This window comes from Sorex fumeus, unplaced genomic scaffold, assembly GCF_029834395.1.
Source record: "Sorex fumeus unplaced genomic scaffold, SorFum_2.1 ptg000075l, whole genome shotgun sequence".
Taxonomy (NCBI): domain Eukaryota; kingdom Metazoa; phylum Chordata; class Mammalia; order Eulipotyphla; family Soricidae; genus Sorex; species Sorex fumeus.
In genome coordinates this window covers 23834212-23858803 of record NW_026606132.1, presented here as the reverse complement: position 1 = coordinate 23858803, position 24592 = coordinate 23834212, and the positions used below count along the sequence as shown (strand labels likewise).

General features: G+C 46.4%; 1 pseudogene; it reads right to left on the bottom strand.

Annotated features, from left to right (window-relative positions):
• Nucleotides 1-12629: 12629 nt before the first annotated feature.
• On the bottom strand, nucleotides 12630-17138 carry LOC130038375 (zinc finger protein 639-like; annotated as a pseudogene).
• Nucleotides 17139-24592: the final 7454 nt, after the last annotated feature.

Below are 24592 nucleotides of genomic sequence, written 5' to 3'. Positions count from 1 at the left end.
CCTTATTAGATCAACAAGGTCATCCAAGACTATAATGTGATATTGGTAGTAGGGAGTCTGAATATAATGTCATCACTCTATCACTGTATCACTGTCATCCCCTTGATCGTTGTATTACTCAAACGGGTGCCAGTAATGTCTCTATTCCTCCCAGTCCTGAGATTTTAGCAGCCTCTTCTTCCTTCTCTTTTTCCAACGATTGGAGGCTCTTTCAGGGGCAGGGTAATGAGAACTGTTGTCGTAACTTTATTTGGCATATTGAATACGTCACGGGGAGCTTGCCAGGCTCTGCCCCTGAAGTGAGGATACTCTCAGTAGCTTGCCGGGCTCTCTGAGAAGTATATATTTATATATTTCTCTCCATGATTTGTTGCCTACTCTCAGTAGGCAACACCATGTCAAATAAAGGGAAAAATAATATCTATCAATAAATGAAACGCCTTAGAGAAGATTCAACATCCACTCATGATTATAATGAATGAAATGTATAATATATATTGATATATAATATTAATATATGTTAATGTAATATATAATATGTGTTATATAATGTCATAGAACTGGCAATTTACCTTCCTTGACCTTATAGCTCCAACTCATCACATCATTAAAACTATGAGAATAACATCAGAATAGTTCTCACTGAGAGTCATTCAACAAAATTACTGACCAGTACTTCTGAAAACTGTCAGTGTCATTAACAATATAGAAGTTCGGAGAAACTGCTTGAGCCAACAAAGACCAAAGTGGGCAGTCTGATTATAGTAATGTGATATCCTAGGTGATGCACCAAAGAAATAATTTCATTTGCAGTGAATATAGTACTTTCAGACATGACAAATACATCCTATTATTATGTGGTGAGATTCTAGGATTTGTAGGTGAGCTAGTTGTGTGCATATGGAAACACTCAGAACATCTTTTTATTAAATATATATTAAGACACTCACCTATAAAGTTGTTCATTATAAAGTTGCTTCAAGCATTCAAGGTTCCAACGCCAATCTCAACACCACTGTTTCCTTCTCTCCAATAGTGTTCCCAGGTTCCCTCCCACCCCACAGCCTTAGCCTTTCACTGGCATACAAAAAATTTATTTCATATTTCTTGCTTCAGTGAAACTTGAAGAAATTCAAGTAGGATTATCAGAAAATAAATCATAAAGGGAAATTTGTGATGAATGATTGATATATGCCTTTAACCTTGCATAATCTAGTAGAGGACAACCATATGTGCCATTCAGGAGTGCCATACTCAGTGCCACAGCTTGAGAAGTTTCTCCTGTCCTCTAAGAAGCTCTTTTAACACTTCTTGCAAAGTTGGTTTCAAGGTTATAAAATCCTTAAACTGTTGCCTGTCCATGAAGCTTTGTACAATTCATTCCAATCTGAATGATCATCTAGCTGGTTAGAGTATTTTTGCTGTGGTTTTAATTTGGTTGAGTTTGTGTGCTGTATATGTCCATACTTTTATGTCTCAGATGGTCTCATTTGATAGAGCTGCTATAAATCTTGCAGGATTTACTTTGTATGTCAGTTCTGTGTTTGGTCTTGCTGCTTGAAATGTTCTCTCTCCATCTTTTGATTTGGTCATAGTAAGTATAACGTGTCTTGGAGTTTCCCTCGCAGAGTCTAATTTTGCTGGGACCCTATGGTCCTCTTGGATCTTGCTTCCCGTAATGCTCAATTATGGGGGAAAATCCTTATCTATGATTTCTCTAACTTGCTTCAGATCACACGTGTCTTCCTGTTCTTCAGGGACTCTGAATGATTCTGATATTCTTCATCTTTAACTCACCTGTATTTCTCTTTTAGCCATTTATTATGTTTCTAGGCTCTTTTCCATACTCTTCTGTTTCGTACAACTTTCCTCCTTCTCATCTTGGAGATCCTTGACCATTTTCTGAGATGCTGCTATTGTGCAACTCAGAGATTCTATGTGATTTTTTTCCCCTAAAACCTACTACGCTCTGTATTCCTGTCATTTCTGATTGAAGTATTTTTTCATTGTGATTCTTGTTCTTGCCTGTGTTTTGCTGACCACTTGTGACATTGTTTATTTGAGCTCATAGCTTATTATCCTTAGAATGTCACAGAAGACATTATCTAAGGACTCATTGAGCTTCTTGCTGTTGTTTATGTCTTGGGTGATATTATTTTTACTCATTGAACTTGATGGGTTTCTATATGTTTTCTGCATAAGTTTCCTAGTTTTCCTGCCATGTTGGTAGTGATACTTTTAAGTAAACCTCCTGGACGAGTTCCAGCAGCAAAACAGAGGAATAGGCAGTTTCAGGAGATGGAGAGAGTTTTTTCTTGCATCCAAGATGTGTGGTATATGAAGGGTAGTCAGGAGAGAAGAGGGTCCTTTTGTGACAACATTCCCTGGAAATGATCACTCTGGACAAGGTTTGAGTGTTGGAAGTAGGTAAAGGGATATACATGATAACCTTTCAGCATCTGTATTGCAAACCGTAATGCTTAAAATAAGAGCAAGGGAGCGAGAGAGAGAGAGTGAGAGAGAGAGATGCCTGCCACGGAGGCAGGCGGGAGTATGCGGTGGCTTGGAGGAATGGGAGATAAACTGTGGACACTTGTGCTGGGAAATGTCACTGGTGAATCGATGGGTATTGAAACACTCTATGACTAAAACCCAATCATGAACAACTTTGTAATGCTCGACCTCACAGCAATCCACTTAAAAATAAAGAAGCTGAAATTAATTAGCAGCTGACTGAACTGGTGAAGATTTGCTCCTAAAGTAACTTTCAAAGGAAACACCATCAAGGGAGAAGTACTGGGTACAAGCCTTAGTAAAAAAATGAAGCAATCCTTTGTCATATTCTGCGAGAGTCCAGCTGCGGCAAAAGTTCAGGACCCCTGAACGTGGGCTGGTGGAGTGAGCGAAAGAACTCGATCAGTCTTGTTCAGATGGTGAAGGAGATCTGTTTTATTTCATTTTGTGTCTATATTTATATCCATTTTATACATATGCATCTAATTTATAACGTCATTACCGCAGGAGAATAGGCAAGAAGCTTTCTGTCACTCTTGGTATGGTTGCCCTGTAGCACTGTAGCACTGTCCTCCCATTGTTCATCAATTTGCTCGAGCAGGCACCGGTAACGTCTCCATTGTGAGACTTGTTGTTACTGTGTTTGGCATATCGAATACGCCACAGGGAGCATGCCAAGCAGCACCATGTGGGTGGCTACTCTCAGTAGCTTGCTGGGCTCTCCGAGAGGGACTGAGGAATCGAACCCAGGTCGGCCATGTGCAAGACAAAGAAAGTTGCTCAACCATAGCATGCAGGGTTCACAAATACAACTCACAAATTGCTTCCAATTAGCATAATGGATCCATTGACATTGATTCATACCTATATTGTTGATAATATTTTTTGTTCCATATCCCAGGACGCTTTTTAAGGCTTTCAGGATATCCGGATCCTTTCGTTCTTTCTCGTTAGACTGTAAGGAACACTTTCCCCACCAATGACTCCAGGTTCTAAGTTGCCCTAAGAGGTCAACCTTTTGTTTTATATTTAACAAACACCACAATGGCCTACTGCATCTTATTTTTTGCCAAAGGTTCAAAGTCTCATATTCTACATGCTTTCCATTTATTTCTAAACACCAGTATCCCCCTGGGCCTTATGCCCCGGTTAGGGAAAGAGGCTCTTTAGGGACTGGTTATACTTTTCCTCTGGGTGGGTACCATATTTTTTATTAATCATATAAGCAGGGCCCTATTTAGTCATCATGGTGGGCACTACACTTATCCTCCTGTTCAGGACCATAGGGGCTTTTTAAGTTTCTACTTTGTCTTTTGTATTCAAATTGCTTAATAGATATAGAGTTGCTATGTATCTGGTAGTTCATATTTCTGTAAGCCATTCATAAATTTCCTTACTGACTCAACTGGTTATCTCCTGTTGTGTGTTTTATGTGGGCTGATTCCAGTCGTCATATTCCTAGTACTCCCGGGACTAGGCATGCAGATTAAGCACAACACACACATTATTGGTATACTGATTCTGAGAATTGTGGGGCTAGGAGGCCATTGTCTTGTTCCAGGAAGAAATATTCCTTGAATGTCCTTCCACCGTGCAGGAACCTTGTCACACTGGAGGACTGGTAGACGTGGCAATGTTCTGCAAGGCCTGTGTGTGCTTGTACCTGCTTTGTTGAATTGGGGTGCATGGAGTAGACCCTCTAGTGCAATCCCACTTCCTGATCACGATTCTTGGGGTCACTTATGATGGACTGGTGGATATGAGTGGAACTTGCCCCGAACAGGCCAGTAGTTGTTATTTTGAGGGTACATACATCTGGAAGAAATCTAAAGAGAGGAGATTGTGGGGGTTTGTTCCAGGATAGAGTACTTCACCGAGATTGCAGTCCAGGTGTTCCTCGCCGGTTATGGGTATAGATATGTGTGCAGGATCAGCACAGGGTATACTGAAGGTGGTTAACCACAATCAGGGAAGCTGTTTCTAGGGAACCGAGCGCTCTCCACAGCTGTTGAGAGACCTCATATCAACCAGGCCATGTGGAACCTGCTCAGGAGAAACTTCAGAGCTCGGGATTAAGATGAATAGCAGATCCCAGTACTTCCTCTCACCCAATAATGAAAGTCACAGAAATGGAGAGGAGAGGGTCTGAGTCAGGGCTGCAGGAAGTCACAGAGAACAATCTAGGACTTGTTTTCTGGACTTGATATGGTGAAGTCCACAGTGAGTTAGTGCCCAGAAGAGAGCATTTGAAGGTTCCCATGCAATGGGAATGACAGGCAAGTGGATCTTTGCTTCCTTTAGACATGGTTCAAGGGAATTCAAATTAGTAGAAATTTGAGAAGAAAATTTTCCCAGCTCCAGTTTCTGAATTTAAATGACACTGGTCACGCCTGTCTATGTACATATTTAATGCAAAAGACACACTGTCTCTTTTCCATAGAAAGTCTACAGAATTTGTCACATTGAGTGAGACCATGAGATGAGAATCTCTTTGGAAATCTCAATGACTTTATCAGCCATGTGGATAAAAAAAGACAAAAGTAAAATTGGTTAAATTTTTCGTGTTTTTATCCTTTATTCCATACCCATGTGTAAACCCTGCGTGTATGTGCATAGTATGGCATGGTTACAGAAATCAAGAAAGACATGGATGGTCTCAGTAAAGAAGTTCCCTGTTGTGTCTCCTTATCCAGATTTTCACTGAAACTCTGATATTGGGGGCTCTGTGTGAGGATGAGCACAATATACCACAACACTGAATGATCATAATACAAATGTAGTTCCTGGTTCATTTATTTATTTTTCTTTTTTAACTTTTATTAGTTAAACACCATGAGGTACAGTTGTAGACTTACAAATTTTTGTGCTTGGGTTTCAGTTATACAATGATTTAGTACCCATCCCTCCACCAGTGCCCATTCTCCATCATTTACATTTTTTAAAATTTTTGTTGGAGGTACCATTGTAGATTTATGAATTTTTGTGCTTGGGTTTCAATTGTACAATGATCCAGTATCCATCCCTCCACCAATGCCCATTTTCCACTACCACTGGTCCCAGTATCCCTCCCACCCTCCATCCCCCCGTCCCACCCTGCCTCTGTGGCAGGGTATTCCCTTTTGTTCTCTCTTTCCTTTTGGGTCTTGTGGTTTGCAAAAGAGGCATTGAGGAAAATGCCACACTTTGAATACAACTATATACCAAAAAATTTAACAATGAGAAGAAAATAGGACAATTAAAAAGAAATAATCTTATTGCCTATGCAAGACAATTCTCATAAATGGAGGTAAAGACCGCCCATTTTAACATCTCAAAAAAGCACGACTTACTATTTTACATTAATATCATGGTCCTTGTTTTATCAGCTTCTCCTTCCATATCCTTCTCGACTCTGCATAATCAGGGCTAGGGGAAAGAGATCCATTTATTACTGGATTTGGCATATCAATTTGGTCTATTTGGCATAGATCACGGATAGCTTGCCAGGCTCTGCCGTGTGGGTTGGATATTTAAGGATATTTAAGGTATCCGGAAAATTATTAAATAAATAGTCGCGCGGCCGCGAATGCGGCCGCGCGCTCCCGGGAGCTTGTTGTGATAATCTTTGGATCCTGGCCTTTGTTGGGGTTACACGGCAGTTGGAGGGTGTAACTGTTTAGCTACTGACAGGTCCAGTCCCAAACCGTGCAGGCTTAGAGATCTCAGTCCCGGGTCCCACACACCTGGGTTCCTCTGCCAGTTCGGTTATGTCTGAGGCTTATCCAAGTGTGTGGAGAGTGGCTCCAGTAAGGCCTTGGTTGGGGCCTGGAAGTCTTCAGCTGTTGGGCCCTGGCGAGGATAGTCAGACACAGGGTAGGAGACTCTGCCTTGTGCTCTCCCGGGAGCTTGTTGTGATAATCTTTGGATCCTGGCCTTTGTTGGGGTTACACGGCAGTTGGAGGGTGTAACTGTTTAGCTACTGACAGGTCCAGTCCCAAACCGTGCAGGCTTAGAGATCTCAGTCCCGGGTCCCACACACCTGGGTTCCTCTGCCAGTTCGGTTATGTCTGAGGCTTATCCAAGTGTGTGGAGAGTGGCTCCAGTAAGGCCTTGGTTGGGGCCTGGAAGTCTTCAGCTGTTGGGCCCTGGCGAGGATAGTCAGACACAGGGTAGGAGACTCTGCCTTGTGCTCTCCCGGGAGCTTGTTGTGATAATCTTTGGATCCTGGCCTTTGTTGGGGTTACACGGCAGTTGGAGGGTGTAACTGTTTAGCTACTGACAGGTCCAGTCCCAAACCGTGCAGGCTTAGAGATCTCAGTCCCGGGTCCCACACACCTGGGTTCCTCTGCCAGTTCGGTTATGTCTGAGGCTTATCCAAGTGTGTGGAGAGTGGCTCCAGTAAGGCCTTGGTTGGGGCCTGGAAGTCTTCAGCTGTTGGGCCCTGGCGAGGATAGTCAGACACAGGGTAGGAGACTCTGCCTTGTGCTCTCCCGGGAGCTTGTTGTGATAATCTTTGGATCCTGGCCTTTGTTGGGGTTACACGGCAGTTGGAGGGTGTAACTGTTTAGCTACTGACAGGTCCAGTCCCAAACCGTGCAGGCTTAGAGATCTCAGTCCCGGGTCCCACACACCTGGGTTCCTCTGCCAGTTCGGTTATGTCTGAGGCTTATCCAAGTGTGTGGAGAGTGGCTCCAGTAAGGCCTTGGTTGGGGCCTGGAAGTCTTCAGCTGTTGGGCCCTGGCGAGGATAGTCAGACACAGGGTAGGAGACTCTGCCTTGTGCTCTCCCGGGAGCTTGTTGTGATAATCTTTGGATCCTGGCCTTTGTTGGGGTTACACGGCAGTTGGAGGGTGTAACTGTTTAGCTACTGACAGGTCCAGTCCCAAACCGTGCAGGCTTAGAGATCTCAGTCCCGGGTCCCACACACCTGGGTTCCTCTGCCAGTTCGGTTATGTCTGAGGCTTATCCAAGTGTGTGGAGAGTGGCTCCAGTAAGGCCTTGGTTGGGGCCTGGAAGTCTTCAGCTGTTGGGCCCTGGCGAGGATAGTCAGACACAGGGTAGGAGACTCTGCCTTGTGCTCTCCCGGGAGCTTGTTGTGATAATCTTTGGATCCTGGCCTTTGTTGGGGTTACACGGCAGTTGGAGGGTGTAACTGTTTAGCTACTGACAGGTCCAGTCCCAAACCGTGCAGGCTTAGAGATCTCAGTCCCGGGTCCCACACACCTGGGTTCCTCTGCCAGTTCGGTTATGTCTGAGGCTTATCCAAGTGTGTGGAGAGTGGCTCCAGTAAGGCCTTGGTTGGGGCCTGGAAGTCTTCAGCTGTTGGGCCCTGGCGAGGATAGTCAGACACAGGGTAGGAGACTCTGCCTTGTGCTCTCCCGGGAGCTTGTTGTGATAATCTTTGGATCCTGGCCTTTGTTGGGGTTACACGGCAGTTGGAGGGTGTAACTGTTTAGCTACTGACAGGTCCAGTCCCAAACCGTGCAGGCTTAGAGATCTCAGTCCCGGGTCCCACACACCTGGGTTCCTCTGCCAGTTCGGTTATGTCTGAGGCTTATCCAAGTGTGTGGAGAGTGGCTCCAGTAAGGCCTTGGTTGGGGCCTGGAAGTCTTCAGCTGTTGGGCCCTGGCGAGGATAGTCAGACACAGGGTAGGAGACTCTGCCTTGTGCTCTCCCGGGAGCTTGTTGTGATAATCTTTGGATCCTGGCCTTTGTTGGGGTTACACGGCAGTTGGAGGGTGTAACTGTTTAGCTACTGACAGGTCCAGTCCCAAACCGTGCAGGCTTAGAGATCTCAGTCCCGGGTCCCACACACCTGGGTTCCTCTGCCAGTTCGGTTATGTCTGAGGCTTATCCAAGTGTGTGGAGAGTGGCTCCAGTAAGGCCTTGGTTGGGGCCTGGAAGTCTTCAGCTGTTGGGCCCTGGCGAGGATAGTCAGACACAGGGTAGGAGACTCTGCCTTGTGCTCTCCCGGGAGCTTGTTGTGATAATCTTTGGATCCTGGCCTTTGTTGGGGTTACACGGCAGTTGGAGGGTGTAACTGTTTAGCTACTGACAGGTCCAGTCCCAAACCGTGCAGGCTTAGAGATCTCAGTCCCGGGTCCCACACACCTGGGTTCCTCTGCCAGTTCGGTTATGTCTGAGGCTTATCCAAGTGTGTGGAGAGTGGCTCCAGTAAGGCCTTGGTTGGGGCCTGGAAGTCTTCAGCTGTTGGGCCCTGGCGAGGATAGTCAGACACAGGGTAGGAGACTCTGCCTTGTGCTCTCCCGGGAGCTTGTTGTGATAATCTTTGGATCCTGGCCTTTGTTGGGGTTACACGGCAGTTGGAGGGTGTAACTGTTTAGCTACTGACAGGTCCAGTCCCAAACCGTGCAGGCTTAGAGATCTCAGTCCCGGGTCCCACACACCTGGGTTCCTCTGCCAGTTCGGTTATGTCTGAGGCTTATCCAAGTGTGTGGAGAGTGGCTCCAGTAAGGCCTTGGTTGGGGCCTGGAAGTCTTCAGCTGTTGGGCCCTGGCGAGGATAGTCAGACACAGGGTAGGAGACTCTGCCTTGTGCTCTCCCGGGAGCTTGTTGTGATAATCTTTGGATCCTGGCCTTTGTTGGGGTTACACGGCAGTTGGAGGGTGTAACTGTTTAGCTACTGACAGGTCCAGTCCCAAACCGTGCAGGCTTAGAGATCTCAGTCCCGGGTCCCACACACCTGGGTTCCTCTGCCAGTTCGGTTATGTCTGAGGCTTATCCAAGTGTGTGGAGAGTGGCTCCAGTAAGGCCTTGGTTGGGGCCTGGAAGTCTTCAGCTGTTGGGCCCTGGCGAGGATAGTCAGACACAGGGTAGGAGACTCTGCCTTGTGCTCTCCCGGGAGCTTGTTGTGATAATCTTTGGATCCTGGCCTTTGTTGGGGTTACACGGCAGTTGGAGGGTGTAACTGTTTAGCTACTGACAGGTCCAGTCCCAAACCGTGCAGGCTTAGAGATCTCAGTCCCGGGTCCCACACACCTGGGTTCCTCTGCCAGTTCGGTTATGTCTGAGGCTTATCCAAGTGTGTGGAGAGTGGCTCCAGTAAGGCCTTGGTTGGGGCCTGGAAGTCTTCAGCTGTTGGGCCCTGGCGAGGATAGTCAGACACAGGGTAGGAGACTCTGCCTTGTGCTCTCCCGGGAGCTTGTTGTGATAATCTTTGGATCCTGGCCTTTGTTGGGGTTACACGGCAGTTGGAGGGTGTAACTGTTTAGCTACTGACAGGTCCAGTCCCAAACCGTGCAGGCTTAGAGATCTCAGTCCCGGGTCCCACACACCTGGGTTCCTCTGCCAGTTCGGTTATGTCTGAGGCTTATCCAAGTGTGTGGAGAGTGGCTCCAGTAAGGCCTTGGTTGGGGCCTGGAAGTCTTCAGCTGTTGGGCCCTGGCGAGGATAGTCAGACACAGGGTAGGAGACTCTGCCTTGTGCTCTCCCGGGAGCTTGTTGTGATAATCTTTGGATCCTGGCCTTTGTTGGGGTTACACGGCAGTTGGAGGGTGTAACTGTTTAGCTACTGACAGGTCCAGTCCCAAACCGTGCAGGCTTAGAGATCTCAGTCCCGGGTCCCACACACCTGGGTTCCTCTGCCAGTTCGGTTATGTCTGAGGCTTATCCAAGTGTGTGGAGAGTGGCTCCAGTAAGGCCTTGGTTGGGGCCTGGAAGTCTTCAGCTGTTGGGCCCTGGCGAGGATAGTCAGACACAGGGTAGGAGACTCTGCCTTGTGCTCTCCCGGGAGCTTGTTGTGATAATCTTTGGATCCTGGCCTTTGTTGGGGTTACACGGCAGTTGGAGGGTGTAACAGATGCAGCAGAAGCTGGGAAAAACATTCGTAATGCCCGCCTGTCCTTCACCAACTACAAAACCAAGATGACTGCCCTCCGACATCATGATGGATCTATCACATCTTCCAGAAGGGCAATGGAGAAGATTATTCATGAATTCTACTCAGATCTCTTTAATAGCCACATCCACTTGCCCACATACCACATACCACATGATGGATATGTCGTTCCCAATGTTCTCCCTTCCGAAATCCAACATGCCATCTCGTCGGTAAAGAAACAAAAAGCACCTGGCCCAGACAAGATCAGACCTGAACACCTGAAGAACTTACCATCAGTACTCATCAATACATTAGCTCGACTCTTCACACGCTACCTGTCTGAATGCAAGGTTCCATCCCAATGGAAAACCAGCAAGACTGTACTACTATACAAGAAAGGAGACGTCCACGACATTGGCAACTATCGCCCAATCTGCCTATTGTCTGTCATCTACAAACTATTCACTCGAGTCATCCTGAATAGGATTAGCAGAACACTAGATGAAGGACAACCATGTGAACAAGCTGGATTCCGAAAAGGATTCAGTACCATCGACCATATCCACACAATAACCAAGCTCATTGAGGTATCTCGGGAGTTCAAGATGCCGCTCTGTCTAACGTTCATTGATTTAAAGAAGGCCTTTGATTCTGTTGAGACGGAAGCGGTCATGGAAGCCCTAGCCAATCAGGGCGTACAAACTCAATACATCAGGATCCTTCGTGAGCTCTATTGCGGATTCACTACCAAGATCTCACCATTCTACAAAGAAGTAATCATCCATATCAAGAGAGGGGTTCGGCAGGGTGATACCATTTCACCAAAACTCTTCAGTGCCACCCTCGAGAACATCATGCGACGACTAGAATGGGAAAACATGGGAGTGAAGATAGATGGTCGGCAACTACACCACCTCCGCTTTGCTGATGACATCGTTCTAATAACACCAAACATCAGCCAAGCGGCACAAATGCTTGCGGACTTTGACCGTGAGTGTGGAAAGGTCGGACTACAGCTGAATCTTACGAAGACAATGTTTATGAGAAACAGCCTTGTTCCTGACGCTCCATTCGCTCTCAACGGAACCACCATCTCCGAATGCAACAGTTATATATACTTAGGTCGAGAAATCAACATGATGAATGACCTGGCACCTGAGTTACGCAGGAGGAAGAGAGCGGCTTGGAATGCCTTCAAGAGCATTGAAGAAATAACTAAAAGGACAAAGAACCTCCAACTACGAGCACATCTCTTTGATTCCACTATTCTTCCTGCATTAACATATGCCTCAGAGACCTGGACCCTACGAAAACAGGATGAGAACACTATTCGGGTCTCTCAAAGAGGAATCGAAAGAACTATGCTTGGAATATCACGATTCACTCAAATGAGAGATAGAATCCGGAGTTCTGATCTTCGTCAACGCTCAAGAATCAGAGACGCTGTCTCATTTGCCAAGACATCAAAAATCAGATGGGCTGGACATGTAATGAGGTTTACAGACAACCGCTGGACTAGAGCCATTACTGATTGGATTCCACGAGACATCAAAAGATCACGTGGACGCCCACCTATAAGATGGTCAGACTTCTTCGTCAAGACCCTAAATGATCGGTTTGAGGCTCTACATGTTCCTAAAACGAACAGATACCATTGGGCTACGCTAGCACGCAACCGGGATGAATGGAGACGTTACTGGCACCCGCTCGAATAAATCGATGAATAACGGGGATTAAGTGATTAAGTGATCATGGTCCTTGTGCTGGAGCGATAGCACAGCGGTAGGGCGTTTGCCTTGCACGCAGCCAACATGGCCGACCTGAGTTCGATTCCTCCGCCCCCTCGGAGAGCCCGGCAAGCTACCGAGAGTATCTCGCCCGCACGGCAGAGCCTGGCAAGCTCCCCGTGACGTATTCGATATGCCAAACACAGTAACAACAAAGTCTCCAATGGAGACGTTACTGGGCCCGCTCGAGCAAATCGATGAACAACGGGAGGACGGTGATACGGTGATCATGGTCCTCCTGTTATTCATCGATTTGCTCGAGTAGGCCCAGTAACATCTCCATCATGAGACTTGTTGTTACAGTGTTTGGCATATTGAATATGTCAATACATCACGGGTAGCTTGCCAGGCTTTGCCCTGCGGGCAAAGTACTCTCGGTAGCTTGCTGGGCTCTCAGAAAAAGGCGGAGGAATCGAACCCGGCTCGGCTCGGCTGGCTGCATGCAAGGCAAACACCCTACCTCTGTGTTATCGCTCCAGCCCACATTAATATCATGAAAGTTAAAGAGATCAAGTCGTCTCATGGAAGAGCAAGTGACTTATTAATTTCCTTTCATTTCCAAACCTCATCAAGCAGACACTACCCTTATGTGGTAAGTAAGTTGAACGCTTGAAATCTAGAAGAATTTTAAGATTTTCAATCTGTCCCATTGAATATTCACAGTATTGGCATAAATAAATCCCTTCGGACAAATGTAAATCCAGGTGTTTGCAATACTCCAGCATACTTGAAAACACTTTGCCGCAGTCATCACACACGGGAGGGAAAATTTTGGTATGTTCAATGGCAACATGCCTGTGGACATTTGTATGAAGCCGACTCCGAAAACCACACACTAGGCATACAAAGAGACTTTTACATTTGTCAAAGGTGATTTTGCTCAAGAGGCTGCACTGCCCATGCTCTCCATTGTTATACTTGTTGCTCAGCTCAATTAACTTACATGAGTGTTCGTTTACCTCTTGGCTATGCAGGTCTTCTGGGTCATTCGTCTCATGTTCACAGAACTGACACAGGTAGTGCTCATCGCAGCTGTGCTCCTGGAAGTGCAGGTACAGCTCGCTGCTCGAGGAGAACTGCACCTCGCACTACTCGCACCAGTAGAGGTGGTAGCTGAAGTGCGTGTCTGCGATGTGCTGGCTGAGGTTCTCAAAGATCACCATCTTGTAGTCATGGTATTTACAAGTGTAGAGATCCTCTCGTGGAGCTTGACACGTTTGATCAGCAACACGTTGGTAGAGAAGCTTTCCTCGCACACGTGACACACATTCGAATCAGTGCGCTTGTGTTTCAGGATCATGTGCTGCTTCAAATTGGAAAAATACTTGCTATTGAAGTCTCAATTCTAGGCCATGGGTCCCGATGTGAAGTTCTTCAGCTGATCTTCTAGGTCCTATCTTGGCATTGAAATCACCCACAATGATCTTGTAGAAGGTGTGGTCTTCTTTATAGAACTTCTCTAGCTCCATGTAGAACTTCTCGATTTCTCTTTCATCATAATGAGATGTTGGTGCGTAGACAACGAAGATAGAAACTGCCGGCAGTGAGCCACATCTATTCAAATGTCCGATTCTGGTTGTTAGGCATTCGAATGAATCAATGCTCTTGGCCAAGTTTGTGTTGACAAGGACACCGACGCCTCCAACACCTCTTTTATCGCATGTTCCGAGGAACAATTCTTCTCCAGTGTCGAAAACGGCATGGTGAGATTCGTGCCTTCTTGTCTCGGTCAGACCAATGATGTCGTACTTGATCATTCGCGCTTGTACCATCAGGTCCTCGATGGATGGATGCATCTGATGCTAGCGTACGTGCATTGAAAGTACATACGATCATTTTTGTCTTCCTTCGTTGTGGCAGCCTAGGTCGGCCTTGAGATTTAGTCGGCCTCTCCTTTCTCATCCTTCTCAGTGCTGCCATGTCGGTGAAGCCGTCAGGGTCAGGTGAATGAGACCAGTTGTAGTTACTGGGTGAGAGACTGTCTGAGTTCATCATGTCGACCAAGACCATTCATGGTAACTCACAGTTCCAGAAGGCAGAATCTAAACGATGGACATGGGAGTCTCCCGGTGGACGATTCCACAACGAAATAGACCACATCATATTCAATCGACGGTTTTGCCTGACCGATGTCGCTGTTGTCCCAAAATTTCAAATGGGATCGGACCACCCTCTCCTTCGTGCAAAATTCTACTTCACAGAGCGGGGAGAAAGGGCTGCAAAGTTCAAAAAGAGAACTCCCAGAATGACCACCAACTGGGAACTCTTTGGTACTATTGCGGCAACATGGGAAGATGCCATTGTTGACAACATTGACGAGGAATACGATCGACTGGTTCAGCACCTCCATGAATGTGCGAGGAACGCCAAGAGAGAGATAGCCACAAAAAATCACCTATCTTCGAAAACTCTTGAGCTAATTCGCCAGCGTGGTTTGGCGCATGCCTCAGGCAACCACAAGCTAATGTCCGAGCTCGCAAAGCAGTGCAGAGATGCCATCAAGGAAGACCTCAAAGAGAGAAGAGCAGAAGTACTGGTAGATGCGGCAGATGCCGGGAAAAGTATTCGTAACGCCCGCCTGTCCTTCGCCAACTATAAGACCAAGATGACTGCCCTCCGACGTCCTGATGGATCCATCACATCCTCCAGAACGGCAATGGAGAAGATTATCCATGACTTCTACTCAAATCTCTTCGATAGCCATGTCCACTTGCCGACATACCAAATTCCACAGGATGGATATGTCGTTCCCAACGTTCTCCCTTCCGAAATCCGACACGCCATTTCGTCGGTAAAGAAACAAACAGCACCCGGCCCAGACAAGGTCAGACCTGAACACCTGAAGAACCTCCCATCAGTACTCATCAATACACTGGCTCGGCTCTTCACTCGCTACCTGTCTGAATGCAATGTTCCGTCCCAATGGAAAACCAGCAGGACCGTACTACTGTTCAAGAAGGGAGACATCCATGACATTGGCAACTATCGCCCGATCTGCCTATTATCTGTCATCTACAAGTTGTTCACTCGAGTCATCCTAAATAGGATTGGCAGAACACTAGATGAAGGACAACCATGCGAGCAAGCCGAGTTCCGCAAAGGATTCAGCACCATCGACCATATCCACACGATAACCAAGCTCATTGAGGTTTCTTGGGAGTTCAAGATGCCGCTCTGTTTAACGTTCATTGATTTAAAGAAGGCCTTTGATTCTGTTGAGACGCAAGCGGTCATTGAAGCCCTAGCCAATCAGGGCATTCAAGCCCAATACATCAGGATCCTCCGTGAGCTGTATTGCGGATTCACTACCAGGATCTCACCATTCTACAAAGAAGTGATCGTTGATGTCAAGAGAGGGGTGCGGCAGGGTGATACCATTTCACCGAAACTCTTCAGTGCCGCCCTCGAGAACATCATGAGACGACTGGAATGGGAAGGAATGGGAGTGAAGATAGATGGTCGGCAACTACACCACCTCCGCTTTGCTGATGACATTGTTTTAATAACACCAAACATCAGCCAAGCGGCACAAATGCTGGCCGACTTTGACCGTGAGTGTGGAAAGGTAGGACTACAGCTGAATCTTACGAAGACAATGTTTATGAGAAACAGCCTTGTTCCTGACACCCCATTTGCTCTCAACGGAACGACCATCTCCGAATGCAACAGCTATGTGTACCTAGGTCGAGAGGTCAACATGACAAATGACCTGGCACCCGAGCTGCGCAGGAGGAAGAGAGCAGCTTGGAACGCCTTCAAGAACGTCGAAGAAATAGCTAAGAGGACGAAGAACCTCCGACTCCGGGCACATCTCTTTGATTCCACTGTTCTTCCTGCATTAACATATGCCTCAGAGACCTGGGCCCTACGCAAACAAGATGAGAACGCTATTCAGGTCTCCCAAAGAATAGAAAGAGCTATGCTTGGAATATCACATTTCACTCAAATGAGAGAAAGAATCCGGAATTCTGACATCCGTCGACGATCAAGGATCAGGGACGCTGTCTCATTTGCCAAGGTGTCGAAAATCAGATGGGCTGGTCACGTAATGAGATTTAATGATGACCGTTGGACTAGAGCTGTTACTGACTGGATTCCACGGGATGTCAAAAGACCGCGTGGCCGCCCACCTACCAGATGGTCAGACTTCTTCGTCAAGATCATGAACGATCGGTTTGAGGCCCTTCATGTTCCCAGAGCGAACAGATGCCATTGGGCTACACTAGCACGTGACAGGGACAAATGGAGACGTTACTGGCGCCCGCTCGAGCAAATCGACGACTAACGGGATGTTAAGTGATTAAGTGATTGAAGTCTCAGAAATCCACACTTGTAGAGGCCGCTGCTATTGGCTCTCAGTAAAGGCTATTTCTGCTGGGCAGTCACGTTCAGAGCCTGGTTCTTGTCGAAAACTTTGCAAAGTTTAGCCCCTCGTTGGTTTGGTCTTGGAGACTCTCCAAAGAATTGTTTTCTGTCTCTAGATCATAATCTTCCGAAATTGCATGCACTTCCGCAGTGATCAGAACATCCTAGGCGGTATCGACGTCTGTGGGGCTCTCCTCCTGTGTGTGCTGGCTGACGGACTCGGGTGAGTCACACTCTTTATCACAAATTTCAGTATCGGCAGGCAGATTTTTCTGCAGAGAAGGCGGTGTGTTCCAGGCCTCTGAGCACAGGCCTGGGCAGCAGGCAGCTCTGAGCCCGACTTCGGAACTTTATTCCATCTGTAAATTTTGGCAACTCATTGGATGTTTCAGTATCAGAATCATCATGTCTGTTGTCAAAACACTTTAAATTCGGTTGTCTTATGGAACAGACACTGTAACAGTGATCAGAAAAAATTCCATTGAATCCATCTGCAATTCTGCTTGTTCCCGAGGAGTCTGAATAATGAGAAGGAGAAAACGTCTTCCTTTTTCTTTTCTTAGGGTATTCATTCATATCTTTTCAATTTGGTATAGTTCTTACTACTGAAGTGAGGAAGTTAATTCCAGGAAGGTTTTCAGAGGGTTAAAGAAAATTTCAGGCAAGCGTGGCCCATCATCCCACTGGGCGTTCTCAGCAGAGATGCGGCCTCTGGCAGATGAGTGTCCCGGGGCTGTCAGGGGAAGCCCCCCAGGGCTGCGTGGGGTTCCCTGCACCCGGCGGCGGCGGGCAAGGCCGGGTGCACCGCGACAGAACCAGGATGTGCCGCCCAAGTCTGCCACCCGCCGCCCTGGAGGCTCTGGAGGCTGCAGGTCCAGCATGTCCCTGGCCGGCGAGCATGGGGCGGGGGGAGGCCCCGCTGGGACCCCGCGCCCGACCCAGGACTCCAGCCCTTCACCAAGTCGGGGGTGGAAAGGAAGGGGGGGCGCGTAGCCTCCGGGCGTGGGGAGGGGACGCCGGCCCGGCCCACCCCCAAGCCAGGTCTGAAAGGGACTCTGGTCACCAGGATGCCACCGCAGCCACTCACTGGCTCCAGGGCGCGGCTGGCAGCCGCCCTGCCTGGGCACCACGCGCCCCTCACCCTCCGCCCCGCCCGCCCCCCCACCCCGGACCTGTCTCTGATTCCATTTTCATCAATGCTTTCAAATCATGAAATACTATTGGAATTTGCTCAATAGTTTCACAGGCTATTGTTTCCTGGTGGAATTAGGTCCCTCGGGAAACAATAAAGGAAGTAGTCAAGCACAGGGCCTATCATCCGAAAGGGAAAAATCAAGAAAATGGCAAGTATTTAAAAAGCCAGGGCAGTGAATAACACACAAAGTGTTTATCAAGAATATAATATAATAAAATTGATGCCTGAAGAAAGTAGTCTATAGACCAGACATGATTGCCACTGTGTGTATATATATGTACGTATACACACACACAGACATATATATATATATATATATATATATATATATATATATGTAAAGGCCCTCCCGTTGATCATCGATTTCCTCGAGCGGGCCCAGTAACGTCTCCATTGGAGACTTTATTGTTACTGTGTTTGGCATATCGAATACGTCACGGGGAGCTTGCCAGGCCCTGCCATGTGGGCGAGATACTCTCGGTAGCTTGCCAGGCTCTCCGAGACGGGTGGAGGAATCGAACTCGGGTCGGCCATGTTGGCTGCGTGCAAGGCAAATGCCCTACTGCTGTGTGTGATTGGGTCTCATTCGTAACCCTGAAAGAGCCTTGAATGTGGCACTTTTTAGAGTCTCAGGGCTAGGACGAAGGAGACGTTACTGGTGCCTGCTCGAGGCAATCGACGAACAACAGGATGATCATGATCATGATTATGTGATGATATACACAAACTACTGGTACCTTACGGGCCAGCGTGGTTTGGGCCAGAGCAATAGCACAGCAGGTAGGGCGTTTGCATTGCATGAGGCCTACTCAGGTTCGATTCCTCCGCCCCTCTCAGAGAGCCCAGCAAGCTGCTGAGAGTATTCTGCCCGCACAACAAAGCCTGGCAAGCTCCCCATGGCATATTCGATATGCTAAAAGCAGTAACAAGTCTCAATGGAGACGTTACTGGTGCCCGCTCGAGCAAATTGATGTACAATGGGAGGACAGTGCTACAGAGCTATTGATGAAAAAGATTTTCAAGTGAGGTGTTTTATTCTCCTACATTCTGATCTCATTGTCATTCAGAATAAGACAGATAAAGCGAGCTCTTTACAAATAAAAATTTAATAAAGTCCTAATAATTAAAATGGCCTTGCTGGAAATCCAAAGGGAAGTCTAAAAATATTTTAATTCTATACAAAAGCTATCAGCTAAGAGGCAACCGGACACCCAAAATACACATAATTGGGAGGGGGAAAAGGGTAAAAGATTGCCCAATCAGTTATAACTATAAAACAATATATTTAATAGTTATAAGAACATAATGACTACTGCTTAGAGAAGGAAAACTAACTTACTGGAACAGCAATTCAAATATCACAGCAAAGTAGATACGAAAGCAGGAGAGAAGAGAATCAGCGGTGGACCAAGAGGAGCGACAAACCACAAATTGCCGTCCTCCTGACTGAAAGAGGTTGAAAGGATTCCTCTCAAGTGGATTACAAAGAGCATGATAGGAGACTACCTAGTGGCCAATGGCATCAGACTTTGAGAGTTTGCCTAGAGAACTGAGTCAACCAAGAGGGTGGGGTGTGGGATGGGAGAGAGCTACCCTGAGACATTTCGGGGGGAAGCTGACACGCTTGTGATGGCCGTGGAGTTAGAACATTGTATTCCTGACAGTTTGTTGTTTGGTTTCTGGGGCACATCCAGTTGAGCTCAGAGCTTACTCCTGGCTCTGTACTCAGGGATTACTCCTAGTGGGGCATGCGGGACCATATGGGTGCCAGGGATTGAACTGGGTCCGACACATTCAAGGCACGCTCCCTCCCTTCTGCACTATCCCTCCTGTCCTGCATTCCTAAAATGTTGTAACTAGAATTATTGTAAATTATGGTGCTGAAAGAAAAATGCTTTTAAAACAGTTGTTGACATAATGACCCTAAAAAAATGTTCATGTCAGAGTTCACCTACTTAAATGTTTGGAGTAGGTTACTGGATCAAAAATCGATCCAAATATGCACTGCCTACAGAAACCTCGTTTTTGATTGTTTGTTTGTTTTTTACAATTTCTTTAAAAGTTTTATTAGTGACAGGTGAGACATGATTATCACAATGAGATCCAAGGATAAAATAAAATTTAATGTAATGTACTTTAGAGTCCAGAATTGAAAACATATATATGTAAATGAGAATAGGCATTTTATTATATTATATGAAATAGTTTTAATTTTCTTATTTACGCAGGTAGGGCGTTTGCCTTGCACGCAGCCAACATGGTCAACCTGAGTTGGATTCCTCCGCCCCTCTCGGAGAGCCCAGCAAGCTCCTGAGAGTATCTCGCCCACATTGAAAAGCCTGGTAGGCTATCTGTGACGTATTCAATATGCCAAACACAGTAACAAGTCTCACAATGTTAAAATTGAAAAGGCTGCTCCTGAGGGGAAATTGTCTGCCATAGAAACCGGGGGAGGAATGGGATGGGGTGATGTTGGGTACATTGGTGGTGGACAATGTGCGCTAATGGACAAATGGGTTTTCGATCATTGTCTGAGGGAGACTCAAGTATGAAAACTTTGAAATGAGAGTGTTCTGTGAGCGCATCGTGTCAGATTAACTGATTAGTATGATAATGTATGAGCCTCAAAAACAAGCAGAGAGAGCAGCACTTACCAGAAAACGAGCAGATACAGCAATTGCAGTCCCACAATCAACAAACCCCTGCCATAGACAGAGAACCGTTGACTCCGAGACTGAGAATTCCCTAAAACCAGACAGTTAGTGCTCACCTGTGAGTTTCAACAGAAAGGCGCAGGGGCATGAGGAATGCAGCGTTTGGTGGCCGAGAACTTTTCCCTGATTGGCACAGAGCGAAGGAAGGATGAAGAACAGGGGAAGCAGAAACAGGGCCTTGGGTTGGTTGGTGGTTGGTTCATTTTTCTCCCCTCCCCAATGCAGTCCCATCTCTCCCTTGCAGCACTATCGTAGTCGTAGGTTTGGTCGTAGTCCCAGTCATCATAATTCCCTCATCTTCATCCTCATAGTCCTCATCTGATGGTCATCATCATCACCTAGTCTCCTCTTGCCTCTGACATCTTAATTATACAGAAACCAGGAAGTGTGGGGATGGATACACACAGGTCAGGTTCAACATCGTTCTAACAAAAAACAGAGGTAAAACCCATGCAACAGAAATAGAGATTGTAGTATTTTTTCTTTTCTTCTGAAGGAAAATGACCAAGAGAATTGTTCTCATGTAGAATATAAAGAGCCGTATTTTGGGAGTAAATTCTACATGGTGAATGGTATATTACCCCTGAGAGTCAGTTTCCAGAATGGAATTGACCAAGAGCAAGATGTTTGGGTGGTACAGAAGAGACCATTGAGACGTTGGTGGAGGGAAAATGACATTTGGGTCATGAAAGCTGTGTTGGAAATTTGAATGCATGAACTTATTACCCGTTCTTTAAATGACAGCAATAAAAAACAACAAAGTAGGTGTGTAAATTATGGTCCAAAATTCAGTGATTAAAACCACCCATTACTTTTATGGCTGTATTTGATCAAATTACGAAGCCAGCCCATTTCCCTGTGAAAAATAACTTCATTTTCATTCTGAAAAATTCTCATACATAAATTTTTCCAAAATTAATTAAAGCCAATAGTGAATGAAATGAATGAGTATACCCGTAGCTAAGGAATGAAAATAAAATTTTGTATACCATGCACTGAAATTCTTTCCATTAAAAATGCATTGAAGGCCAATAAATATAGGGCAACTAGTAAAAGAACTTGGCGGTACCCTGCAAGCCTATGGTCATGAGTTTGAATCCCTGGTCTGGCACATGCACTCAATGTAATTCGGACACTTATCTGTGCCCTCGAAGTTCTGCTGCATGTCTGTGATTCTCGGAAGCACGGAATAACACCAAGAAAAGAAGAGTAACCTTTTTCATTAGAAAAATCAGGCAAAAGAAACATTGGACTCTATCTAGCACGGCGCAATAAATGCAGTGCAAGAAATGCACCGGGTCTGAGGGAAGAATGAGTTGCAGTGGGCAGGAACAGCGCTCCCTGTGTCAGAGTGAGAGCGAGAGTGACAGCGAGAACCTCGAGAACCTTCCTCTGTCCCCCGGAACCTCTGGGGTCCCGAAAAGGCGCCAACCGGATGTGACCTCGCCTCATATCTGCTGGGGACCGCGGGCTCAGGTGCCTGAGCAAGCGGCTTCGGGCGTGCAGCGGGACAGCCCGCTTGGGCCAGGTGCAGACCCCGGGGCTGGGCAGACTGGACCCACCATCGCCTCCGAGGGAGTCCGCGGTGTGTGGGGCGCATTTCCTCTGCAGTTCTCAGGACTCGGGGAACCGCCGAGTTGCAAGAGGTCCCGGCCCGGCACCATCTTTCTTCTCAGGATCGAGCAGATGTTCCCCGGGGATCCCGATGGGGTCCGGGACCCGACTGCAGGAATAGAGTCCAGTTCAGTAAGAGGTTGAGTTTCTTTCTTTCTTTCTTTCTTTCTTTCTTTCTTTCTTTCTTTCTTTCTTTCTTTCTTTCTTTCTTTCTTTCATTTTTTTTTTGCTTTTTTGGGTCACACCCGGCAATGCACAGGAGTTCCTCCTGGTTCATGCACTCAGGATTTACTCCTGGCTGTGCTCCGGGGACTGTAAGGGATGCTGGGAATCGAACCCGGGTCGGCCACATGCAAGGCAAACGCCCTACCCGTTGTGCTATCACTCCAGCCCTGAGGTTGAGTTTCTTAAGGGACATTCGTGGAGGAGATCAGCCGATAGTTTTGCTTTGCCATGTGCAGGGTGGGGGTTGCTCAGAGCTGCGTGGTTCCTGGGTTACTGGTGGCTCTGAGCGATGGCAAAGCCCCCTAGATTCTCGCGCTACCGGGTGAGCCGACTCGAAAATTTCCTTCCGGTTGCAAGGAGGGAGCCGTATTCTCGGGGCAACGTCCTTGCCTCTTGTACTTTCTTTGAGATGAACATCTCTATCTGCCTCAGGCATTCGGATGTCATTGTATTTATAGAATTTGTTCAGTACAGGGCTGGAGCACAGCAGGTAGGTCGTTTGCCTGCCACGCGGTCCACCCGGGTTCAATTCCCAGCATCCCATATTCTCCCCTGAGCCCTGCCAGGAGTAATTCCTGAGTGCAGAGCCAGGAGTAACCCCTGTTGCGTAGCAAGGTGTGATCCAACAGGCAGGAAAAAAAAGTAACACAAAAAAAGAATTTGTTTGGTCCAATTCATGTTCGTGTGACATTCGAAAGAACTTGAGCACTGTAGACACTGAGACGTCTTTGCATTCCAGAGTACAACTCGGAAGGGAACACATGTGGACCAGGACTTTTGTGTATAGAGAATAAAAATTGCTGTTTTAATTTCTTTGCTCAGATTTTTCTGCACGGATTTTCAAAGGTCTCCTCAGTCAATAGAGGGAAGGATAGGAGTGGAAAATTCATCTGAGTCCCAAAGTTCACCAGGACTCTTGGTAGAATTCACAATGATTACATAGAAAATGAATTTGAGGTTTTTTTAGGTTTCAAGACATTTTGTTTCTATATCTTCCAGTCTGATCCAATATATTTGGGTTTTTGGGTTTTTCCTTTTTTTCTTGGGGGTCATACTTAGTGTCAGTCGCACTTACTGAGCTGTAGAAAGTTTTTATTCTTGTTTTTATTGATACCCTTTTGTTTTCTTGAATTGAATTCTATATGTCTAGATCATTATTATCTTACCAGGATTTTATGATTTCCTGACATGTACTAAGTTTGGGATTCATTTGTGTTCCTTTTCTAAATGGTCAAGTCATTGGGAGGGTGATTCATCTGATTTTTATAGTATTTCCAGTTCTGAGTAGTTGTAGAATTTATTATATTATTATAGTTATTATACTTTACTATAGTAGTTACAGAATTATAGAATTTCAAAGGGTGCTAATGTCCATGAGGATTCACATGTGAACGCTCTGGAGCACTAAGGCATTATGAACACACGAAGGATGAACCCAGGATAACAGACCTAGTACAGTGCATAAAGCATTTGCATGCAGCCTTCCCAGATTCCTTCCTCGGCAATTTATATGGTGCTAGGACCCATGACATGTTATCTCCGAGCCGGGAGCCAAGAGTAAGACCTGATCCCAGCCAGTGTGCCCCCCCCACAAAAAAAAAAAACAAAGAATAAAGACTGAACAAGAGCCCAGAGAGACCATAAGGTGTGGAAGACACCTACAACATGGTTCTTCCGGTTTCTATCCCTGGCTTCCCATCTGTTCCAAATAAGCTTACCAGAGGGACTCCTGAATATAGAACCCGGTAGAAGCACTGCAAATTGCCTTGTTTGAACCAACAGCAGAACAAAAAAGATAGATCACCAAATACATACTCAATTTTCAGTTTGGGTGAGGGTTAGCAACAGTGCTGAGTCATCAAGTTAGGATTTCCTGGTTTTCATATCTTGTAGAGAAATGTCTGAGGACATTGTGTAAGAAATGAGAATTGGGCCTTTTGAGAATCTATGCAGACTGCACTTACCATCGGTGTGAGGATCTGACTTAAGAGCTATGGATCTTTAATCTGCTAGAAGAAACATTGCTCCCCCAAAGCCCATTGCTGCTAACTGTCCTGTAGTGTTTTCATAAGAGTGGACAGAGAGGCACAAAGAGTTGTAATGTCTGAATAGAGATTTTTTTTCAGGATGGGTTATTTTATTTTATTTATTTACTTTTTTAATTTTATTGAATCACCATGAGATAGTTACAAGCTTTTATGTTTGGGATACAATCACACAAGGATCAAACACGCATCCCTCCACCAGTGTACATTCCCCACCACCAGTATCCCCAATATACCCTGCTTAACCCCCCTTTCTCTCCCTCCCCCTGCCTCCATGGCAGACAATATACCCCATACTCACTCTCTACTTGTGG